This window comes from Anguilla anguilla, chromosome 7, assembly GCF_013347855.1.
Source record: "Anguilla anguilla isolate fAngAng1 chromosome 7, fAngAng1.pri, whole genome shotgun sequence".
Lineage (NCBI taxonomy): Eukaryota > Metazoa > Chordata > Actinopteri > Anguilliformes > Anguillidae > Anguilla > Anguilla anguilla.
The window spans coordinates 11,695,477-11,705,263 of NC_049207.1; the positions used below are offsets into that span (position 1 = coordinate 11,695,477).

General features: G+C 40.2%; 1 long non-coding RNA gene across 3 annotated transcripts; it reads left to right on the forward strand.

The window, feature by feature from the left end:
* The first annotated feature begins 577 nt into the window (after nucleotides 1–577).
* On the forward strand, nucleotides 578–8,996 carry LOC118231778. 3 transcript variants are annotated; one of them, XR_004766147.1, is made up of 5 exons: nucleotides 578–703; nucleotides 3,552–3,708; nucleotides 5,671–5,816; nucleotides 6,428–6,948; nucleotides 7,124–8,996. It is a non-coding gene; the product is annotated as an uncharacterized LOC118231778 (long non-coding RNA). The 3 variants fall into 3 exon arrangements; XR_004766148.1 differs by having other exon boundaries at nucleotides 6,428–6,564; nucleotides 6,824–8,996; XR_004766146.1 differs by having other exon boundaries at nucleotides 6,428–8,996.
* The last annotated feature ends 791 nt before the right edge of the window (nucleotides 8,997–9,787 follow it).

A 9,787-nucleotide genomic window follows, 5' to 3' on the forward strand; every position in this document is an offset into this window, starting at 1 on the left:
AGGAGAACACGCTCTTGGCATATCATACTTAAAACGTTTTTCAGGGTTGTTGTTAACCTTATACAGAATTTTCCTTACAACAAGAAGGCACGCAAGAAGACATACTGTATGAGATGTGCTGGCCTGTTCCCCAATATAACCCCTATTTTAAATTGGTAATCTCTCCATATTTGCCTCAGTTGAACAATACATAGTGTTTAGTAACTGTGACAAGTGGAAGAGTTATGCTGTACTAGTTGTATGTCCTTTTTCCTCATTATTATTATTATTATTATTTTAGTGGTAGTAGTAGTAGATAAGATAACAGATAAGAGGACAGCTAAACACCAGACCATGCTGGACCATTGTCTGTTCCAAAACCCTGGCTGAATCTCAGACAGAAAGCAGCTACCCCGCTGCCTGCGCTTTGAATGCAGGATAGCATCACATTAAAGTAGCGCGATTAAGAGTGCAGGGCCAGGTGGAATGTCTGTCCAAACCACCACCAGTATTAGTGCATTGAAATACTGCATTTGCTGCTTGTACTGTGACCAGTAGGGGGCAATGCAAAGCAGGAAGTGACCTATATGACGTAACGTAAAATCATACGAAGAAGAATGGGCCTTTGGAAGAGGCGAGGGAGCTTGTGGCGTGGTGAGGAAACAAGCCACGTCTACAGAGAGACGAGTTTTTAAGAGGAAATATGAACAAACACTGAGTTGCAGTAAGTACATTAAGTTCATGGTAGCCTCGCATTGTAGCCCCACCTGCAAACGTGCGTATCTCAGCTCGTTGTTGTAGTTTGTGCCTGCGTTCCCCAAGTGCTCGCTAACTTCGCGTCAGTATAAATAAAGACAAACTTTTCTACACCAGTGTCCTTTCTTTGTCGACGACGGATGTAACACTAGCAAGTTACTGTAGCTGGCTAGTTCATGCAAAGCTCACCGAGGCTTAAATTACTTTACATACATTATTCCAGTGTATTAAATAATTGTATTTTTTTAAATGGAACTAAAATTAACTATCGAGTTCACTGTATACTCGCACTAGTAAACGAGCGCCCCCGCCCCAACCGTCGCTTCGCTGTTTTCAGCTGCCATTAACGCAAGTAAGAAGGCCAATGTAATGGCAAATATGTATGGGATATCTTTATCCTATCTGATAAAGGATACATTGATGCCGCCTACAAATTCAACCTAAAAAAGGTACATTAGAAGTACGTATTTTTCCTTTCCTTGCGTCCTTCGTTGGGTGGAGCTAAATTTAAGATGGTTTTTCTTGCTGTTGGACATGTCTCTGGCGTTGTGTTTGGGGTATTGTGCTTTATATTTTGGTAGTCGTTGTGGAGCACTTCTGATGAAATTGGGGCGGGAAGGCCGTGAAAGTACTTGTATATAGTTTCTTTCTTTCACTTTTGACCTGAATGTTTGTTTTCTTTATTCTGTTTATGTGCATGTTCAGAACTAAACTATTTATCTGGCTGTTTGTGTGTGCTATATATGTTCTGTATTAAACCTGTGTGTTGTATTTATTATAACATAATTAAGGTAATTCTGTGCTTGATTGTTTTTTCCAGCATACCTAAGGTATTTGAATACTTAAAACTGCTTCATGTTGGTGTCTTTACTGCCACAACTTGCCTCCTTTGCTCACGCCAGCTGTTTAAAGTTGTGTTGAGTGATGGCCCATTCTGACGGCACAGAGTGTTACATACCTGTTCCTACCGCTCTTTTTGTATGGTTGGAACTGGTGAAAGGAAGTTTTTTTTTTTTTTTTTTTACATATATACTTTTTTTTGCATTTTCTTTGGAAGGAATACTGCCTGCCTGCCCTTATTATTGTTGCCACTTTGCAAATCAGCACCTCTACAGAAAATTACACTCGAGATGGCTTTTGAAGTGTATGACCACGCCTCTATACCAGTTCATCGTGTTGAGCATTGTGCTTCTGAATGAATTTTGCAAGCATTGCAACACTTGTATTTTGTCATTATTGTAATGTCTGACACTGATCCTTTCGGCCCAATATATTTCAGTCACTTAGCAGACGCTCTTATCCAGAGAAACGTACAGCAGTGGAACCCCTTCTCTTCCCACTCCATTTGCGTGATCCTTTTATGGGGGTGACTGATGGTAGTCCTGATGTGGGTGAGATAGTCATACCTGTTCTCACCCCATAGTCAAGCCCCTACTTGGCCTTACCTGTCCGATACCTCCGACAGTCTGGATTTCAACAAATGACCCCTTCACCTCTGCCATGTATATTAACCAATCCAAGGGAGGGATATGGCAGGCCACCAAATCCAATTCAAGGATTTTTGACAGGAAACGGTGAGACGCTTGCATGAACCGGACGTTGCTGCTGACCTCACAGAGTAGTCTCGCTGGCTCCAGAAGGAACTCCTGGCATTCATTTTGGGGTCATGTCTCTGAAGATGGAGAGCACGCCCATGAGCCCAGCTCCACGGTGGCTAGCACTCGGGACAAAATTCTTCAACACCAGGGGCCTCATTTATAAAATCATCTTGGAATTCATCCTATTGGAATTCGGTCATTTCCTAAAATGTTCCTACAAACGTATTCATAAAATATCCACGCGCACAGATAAATTTTCCAAAGTCCTTTTTAAGCATGATCAACTTTTAAATCACAGATCTTCCTAAAATTGTACACAGGTCAACAAGCTGACCTTTTACGCCTACCTTCTTCTTAATTTTTGGATTGTTTACAGAAGTTTTAATGTTATACATTTCAGTATTGCATAGCTTAATATTTCTTACAGTTATTTTATTTTAGTGGAGCGGAGTCATTGACAGCAGTCTATGCAAGCCTTCTGTTTCTCGCTTTCAATATAGCTCTTAACTGTATAGTGTTTCTGTGTCATTATGAAATCTGATGTATATTTAAATTACACATTGATTTCAAATTTAAAACCATAAAGGTACAGTTTATTGTTATTATTATTATTATTAGGTTGTTTTATTTTTAGTTTGCACACTTGATTATGTTAACAGCGAGTGCTGCAATAGCCTAGTGAATGGCCCACAACTAGGGGTGCAAAAAAAAATCCTGTGTACAGAAAAATCATTCCGAACACAGTTTAAAGTTCATACAGCACATTATTTTATTTGAATTTAATTTTGTTTAAAGAGTATTAGAAAGACAATTTCTCAAAAAAACTTGGCGCAGATGGGAGGAAACTCATAAGTGCGACTAACATAATCCTGAGAGCTCACTCATTCCTTCAACAAGATGGCATTTTCATGCAGAAATTACGGCCAGTACAAACAGGCCCATTGAAATAGAAAACCCAGCACTTACTGTAAATGTAAATCTGAAGTGTGGAAATTTTTTAAAATACCCTGTCAACTATAAGTACAGAAAAAGAGTTCTGGACCAAAAAGACAAAATTTGCAGACTGTGTAACAGTTTGATCCCATATAGGCTACAGTGATGGCAATTGTATTTTATTATTTAATTTCATAAAATGGGTTGTTTTTTTACTTTTTTTGAAGGAAAAAAAAAAAAGCTTCAGCATGCAGCTAACTTTACCTCTTGTTTCTTGTTTTCCAGGAATTTTTTCTATCACATTATCTTTGGTGGTCGCCTCGCAGCAAGAACTTTGTGGGTTCGAATCTTGGCTTGGGGCCTTTCTGTGCATGTTCTCCCCGTGTCCGCGTGGGTTTCCTCTGGGTACTCCGGTTTCCTCCCACAGTCCAAGGACATGCAGGTAGGCCGATTGGAGACCCTAAATTACCCATAGCTATGAGTGTGTGAGTGAATGGTGTGTGCGCCCTGTGGTAGATTGACGGCCTGTCCAGGGTGTATTCCTGCCTCTCGCCCAATGCACGCTGGGATATGCTCCAGCCCCCCCCACGACCCTGCTCAGGATATGTGGGTATAGATGATGGATGGATGGATGGATGGACATTACCTTCCATATTTAGATATCCACCCTTTCTGATGATGTACACATTGATGTAAGTAAGGTTGTCTGAAATTGCCGGTTGGTTGGCAGAACAAAGGACAAAAAAATTTGGAAAGGATTTTAACTGGAGTTGTTGCTTTGAGCGTAATGCCATGGCTATCAGAACCCCAAAGATGTGTATCCTTGCAAATTCATCATTTTTGGTTAAGCTTTGCTTTAAATAACATTTCTTGGCAAACTTGTCACTGCCTAAGGCACCCATGCAGACGCAGCAAGAATGGCTGCTGTTCAGTGTATTCCTGGCCCCACTCATTTTCTGGATGTTAATATTTTTTTGGAATGGAAGATTGGTACCACTGATTTGTTCCCAATTTCTCCCAAGTTGGTGGAGTGCCTCAATGCCCTGAAGAAAAATGGAGCTGTGTTTTGGTGGTCTCCTGCCTGTTAACTTTCTTTTGAGCAATTACAAGATTGCTTAGTCTTACCTCCTATTATGGGACACCCACGGATGGACTTGCCATTTGGCCGTCTACAGTGACACCTGTACAACCTGACTAGCGGCTTTGCTAACGCAGAGGGTGGGACCTGGAACTCTAGAGGTGTAAGCATAGGCAAGCCAGACTTGAAACAAAGCTAAACAAAATTACTCCACCTCATAACATGTCCCATGCTGTGGTGTGGGAATTTGAGAAGTGCTGTTGCTATCTAGAATGCAGAGTGTTTACAGTAGTCACTGAACATTCTCCTCTACACTGGATGATGAACACAGGTAATGGCAATTGCCGTCTTATTCACTGGGTTCTTCAAGGTTCAGTTTCATCATTGGATATCGCAAAGACAAGCTGAACATTCTTCTTGATTCCTGTTTGTTACAAAGCCGTCTGTCCCACTGCAGTGTGTTTGCCTGTTTTGTAATAAAGACAGTCTTTCCATTTGATGATCCAAACGTTTGCAAGGAACAAGTGGATGAGGAGATTGAGGATATACAATTCCGTTTGGAAAAATGGTGATTCTCATGAATTCGTAATTTTAGCAGACAAAGTGTAGTGAAAGTATATACACATTACACAAAAGCTCAGGAGCCTCATCTGACAGGCATATCATGAAGCCCCAATGAACAGTCACTTTAGTGTCTATTTGCCAGAGTTCCATTTAGCTCTTAATTCAGCTGTACAAGAGTGGTTTTGAGTTACACCTGCGGAATTGGACCTGGGGAGGCACCTCATAACAGATGCTAGCCAAAGCGAATCTCCAGAAAACATAAAAATAAAAAACAAAACTATGATGAGCACCATCATGATGTCCTGTTAGAACTTCAATCTGCAGTCTTACTGCCTCTCCAGAGCTGTTGACTGGTTTCAAGCACAAACTCTAAATTCTAAAATGGAAAGGACCGTACCATGAGGTGTCACAAGTATGATCCATCGATTCTCTAGTCTTCTTAGAAGGCTTTAGGACTGATGTAAGCACTGTGCATGTGTCAAATTTGAAAGCCTACTGCAGACAAAGTGGATCAGGTTGACAAACAGAGGGTTTTGCACATCATTAAAGAGGACAATGATGAAGACTTTCTTGGGTTTCTATACCTTTATGTCTCCAAAATCTGGCTGTTACATTGTTTGTATGCACTTGTAGGTTTTGTTTTCCCTTTTGGGGAAAAGGGGGGATGGAGTGTGGCTCCAAGTGTGAGGTTTTAACGTGTGAGCAGGTCTTTTAAAAAATGATATGCCGACTGGTTTCATTTCCTGGTTTCATCTGCTCCAGATCAACGTTTGTAAGCGTGTATGCTATTCGAGGTAACGGAAACTAGTCCAAGAGGAAACAGTGTGTCTGAAGAAGGATCAAAACAACAAGCAGAGAATACCAGAGCAAACTCCAAACTAGAATGGACCTGGCGACTCGAAAAACTGGTTTGTATACTGGTTTTTATACTTTGATGAGTGCTTTTAAGGTTCCTGTTGTTGGTGGTGGTAGGGTGTATTTGCATTTGTTTCTGTGTTTCCATGGCTGTACCAAAGAAAAAGCGTTGTTTGTTATTGGATACTTATCTCGTGTTGCATTTGGGATTTTAGTGCTGTAGATTTTGGTGACTGCGGAGCTGTGCTGCTATAGGAGTAGTGGCAGTGAAGGCAGTTAAAGCATATATTGTATCTATTTATTCTCCCCCTGTTTGTGTTTGTTTTTGTATGTACTTTGTTTGTACTTTTTACTGTTGGCCACAGTGTTTTCTTCTGTTTTGATCATGTGCACATTCAGGAATTACACAACAAAAGATTTCTCTCATTGTTTGTGTATACTACATGAATGCATTTAATGCTGAAGCCTACATTGCTGTGTTACTACCTATAATTGTTTCATGTTGGTATCCTTATTGCATGGTCCTGCTACCTCTGCTATTTTAAAATTTCTATGTATACTATGATTATCCCTTACAAAATTGTTATGGGTTAGGTGGCATTCTGTTTTATTGATACTGGTGAATGTTGGCCATTTTTAGAGCTTTTTCTGCTTTATTGGACAGCCGCGTAGGGAGACAGGAAGAACGGAGAGAGAAAAAGATACGTGAGCAAGGTCGCACGCCATATTGGAACCACCAACATTGCAGCTGGCAACTGGCATGTGGACGCTGCCCTACAGCTGAACCTGCAAGCTGAACCTGTAGGTCATTTCTTTTTTATTGTGACTTCTCGTGTTTATATATTCTCTTTTTTTGGCGGGAGCACTGCCTGGCACCCTTATAGTATGATAGTTGCTGTCACTTTGCTAGTCAACATGGCTACAGGGTTAGTCAGATGATGTTTCTTTTTTAAACAGCACTGCAAAAGCATTAATCTCTAACACAACTTGGGTGTCTTTACTAAAATTCAGTTCTAAATCTAATGGATGTCTCCTGTATAAATAAACCTTTTACCCACAGATACAGAGGTCTGAATTAATGGCCTTTGAATTTTGTCATCTGGCTAGTTTGGCACTACAGCTGTGGACAGATTTGATTGGAAATCACAGAAGCAATAGTTTCTGGCTGGTGCAGCAGTTCTTTAGGTAAAATTCTGTTTACATTGAAGTTTTAAATGCAATATTTAGCAATATTTCATTACTAAAGTCTATTACAGTTACAAACGGATTCATAACAGATATTTAAGTGCTTTTTAACCGTAAGTAAATAATTGATAGCTTGCTCATGAACTCTTTTCATAATTTATTTTAATTTTGGCAGTTGCTGAATTGACTGGATTCAGCCAAGTATTTATGGTGTATTCCAGGAGAATGTTTGGACAAACAGACATGACTTGTCACACTACCAGGGATATCACCTGTATATACACAGAGAGGCTAGTTGATTGATATTAATAATTAAAGTAAACAATGCATGTACATGTTTACCTGCCAATATTATAATGGATTTGTGAAGTTTCTTGATTTGAGTTTTAGATGTTGGATATTTCTAGATATCTGAAATAAATTTATAATAATGTGAGACAAAGTAATGATTAGGCAGTTGAACACACCATAGTCAACTTGTTCTTTCAATTTGTCTTTCACCACTGAAATCCCCATCCAAAAAATGGGACATTCTATACCATTACAAAGTGACAGGCTTGGCCTGCACAGAGATTCTCCTTTTGCACTGGCATGTTCCAGCCCAGCTGGACCTGTGCTGGAGCTTTTGCACGGGTTCAGATGTGATCTGAGCTGGCAAGGCCCGATCCAGGAACGGCCCGGTTTAATTTCTGGTGCTGGCAGGTTTATAAACGAGCTGGGAGTGAGCAGTTGCACCCACAACCGTCACTGAATTTTGCCATGAAGACATGCCAGTAAACCACTGAACAGATGAATGCAGACAGCCCAGTCAACACATTAAACAAATGGCTGTATTTATCTACGATTAGTCTTGAACCTAGTGTACAAGTCTAGGCTATATTTACATACTTTAAAATAAACAGCGATAATATTGGTGAACAAGAACAAGGCATAATGTTGTTGCTGTAAAATCCCTGGTTTCACTTTCCCCAATGAGTGTTTGGTGCCTGTATGCATGAATGCCTCATGTCTGTGTCACCAAATGTATGCTTTTTTGCAAGAACAAAATACCTGCATCAGAAATTAAATCAGCTCCTCATAGCCCTTCAATGTTGGAATCCATCTAAAAAGCCATGGGTACCCACAACACACTGCTGTGTTCATGATGGTACTTGGTATGCCCTGGATTGCCAGTGGCTAACAGAGTATAATGGAAAAGCAGTTTCATCCATGCATGCCATTTGGGATCTACTCGGGTCCAATACAGCTTTGCTCAAATGTGCCAGTGCAAAAGGGATGAGAGATCTGGCTCTGACTCATAATCAGTTGACACGTAAACCAGTGTTTAGCATGAAGCATCCCGTATGCTTCTTAGGGCTGTCCTCAGTCAAGAAAGGAAGAAACATTGTCATGTTATACCATCTAATGCAATATGTATGTGGTATATGCAGTATGCTGTATGCCAGCAAAATAGCACGAAAACACAGGTATGTGAAAGTGTACTGCTGAGAAAGAAATGTATTAACTTATGTATAGAATTTTGTTTAAATCAGGTTTACTTTGTATACTGTGTTTGCGTTTGACTGACTGTGTGTGTGTCTGTGTAATGATGTTAAATGAATTAAATACGAGTTATTTTAGAAAATAGTATGGGCCTTGGATCAGAAGCAACCCTGTGGGTGCATCTTTGTATTTTGTTAATGCTAGCAGTGAACATTTTTACTGCATTGTAAAATATATTTGCCTATACACTCCTACTCCATATATTTTACCTCCTGTGTGGTAGCTGCACTCATTGCATCACAGACAATTGATGAATTCTGTTGTCAATGTAATCATTGACAAGTACATTGAACACAGAAATCAAAGATGCAATATATATAAGCATGGAAAATGTAATAATGAATAATTAATGACACCATGAAACATGCCAGGCACCAGATATTTTTTATTCATCATTTGAATAGGTGCCCATAACACAAAATGATTACCATCTGCATATAAACGAAGCCATGTGAGACACTGGGAAGAGCTGTGAAGTCATTCAAGAACAATTGGAAAACATACAACACAAGACATAGACGTGTTTCTATGCCTAAAAGCATAAATCATTTTCTGTTTGTATATGTTTTTTTTTTTTTAACATAAAATACAAAGTACTACAGCTGCTGTTATCAAATTACCTGTTCTGTTCTACTGGCTTGAGAACGGTCACTGTCAGGTTACTTACTTACCTACTTACTTAGCTACTCACTCCCGTGGTTACTCTCCTACTTGCTTGCTTACTTACTTTCTTAGCTACTCACTTACTTGCCTACTTTGCATCCTTAACTGTTCACACCATCATTTCATTTCATTTCATTTCAATCAGTCATTACACTTATCACACAGCCGGTATCTTGATCAGCTTGTTCATTGATCGTTATTACTTAAATATACAAGACTACAGGGAACGCCAGAGAGTGAAGGCTTTGCGATGTCTGAAGGAACAAGGACCTCTCTGTTCCCGATAACACGGACTTGCGCAGGTCCTGTAAGCAGATCGTCCGTTTCTCAGGGAACTGCGACACACAGAGTTGCGACGTGCCAAATGCAGATTGCGACGCTGGCTTTGACTCTTTTTAAACTTGTCTCCTCGCCCCTCCATCCCACCCCATCTCCTGCCAAACTCCTACGGAGCGTGCCATTTTAAACGGTCAGAGAAATGTTAAATTCCTAGATGTTATCTGGTCAGAAACCTAAACCCAGGAGGCGACTCTCGAGCCAGCCTCGGGCCCCCAGCCTTCCTGTCACAGATATGTTATCACAGCGGAACCCAAGAGTGATTTATCCTGTATGTATATTGGAAAGTAGGTGAAGC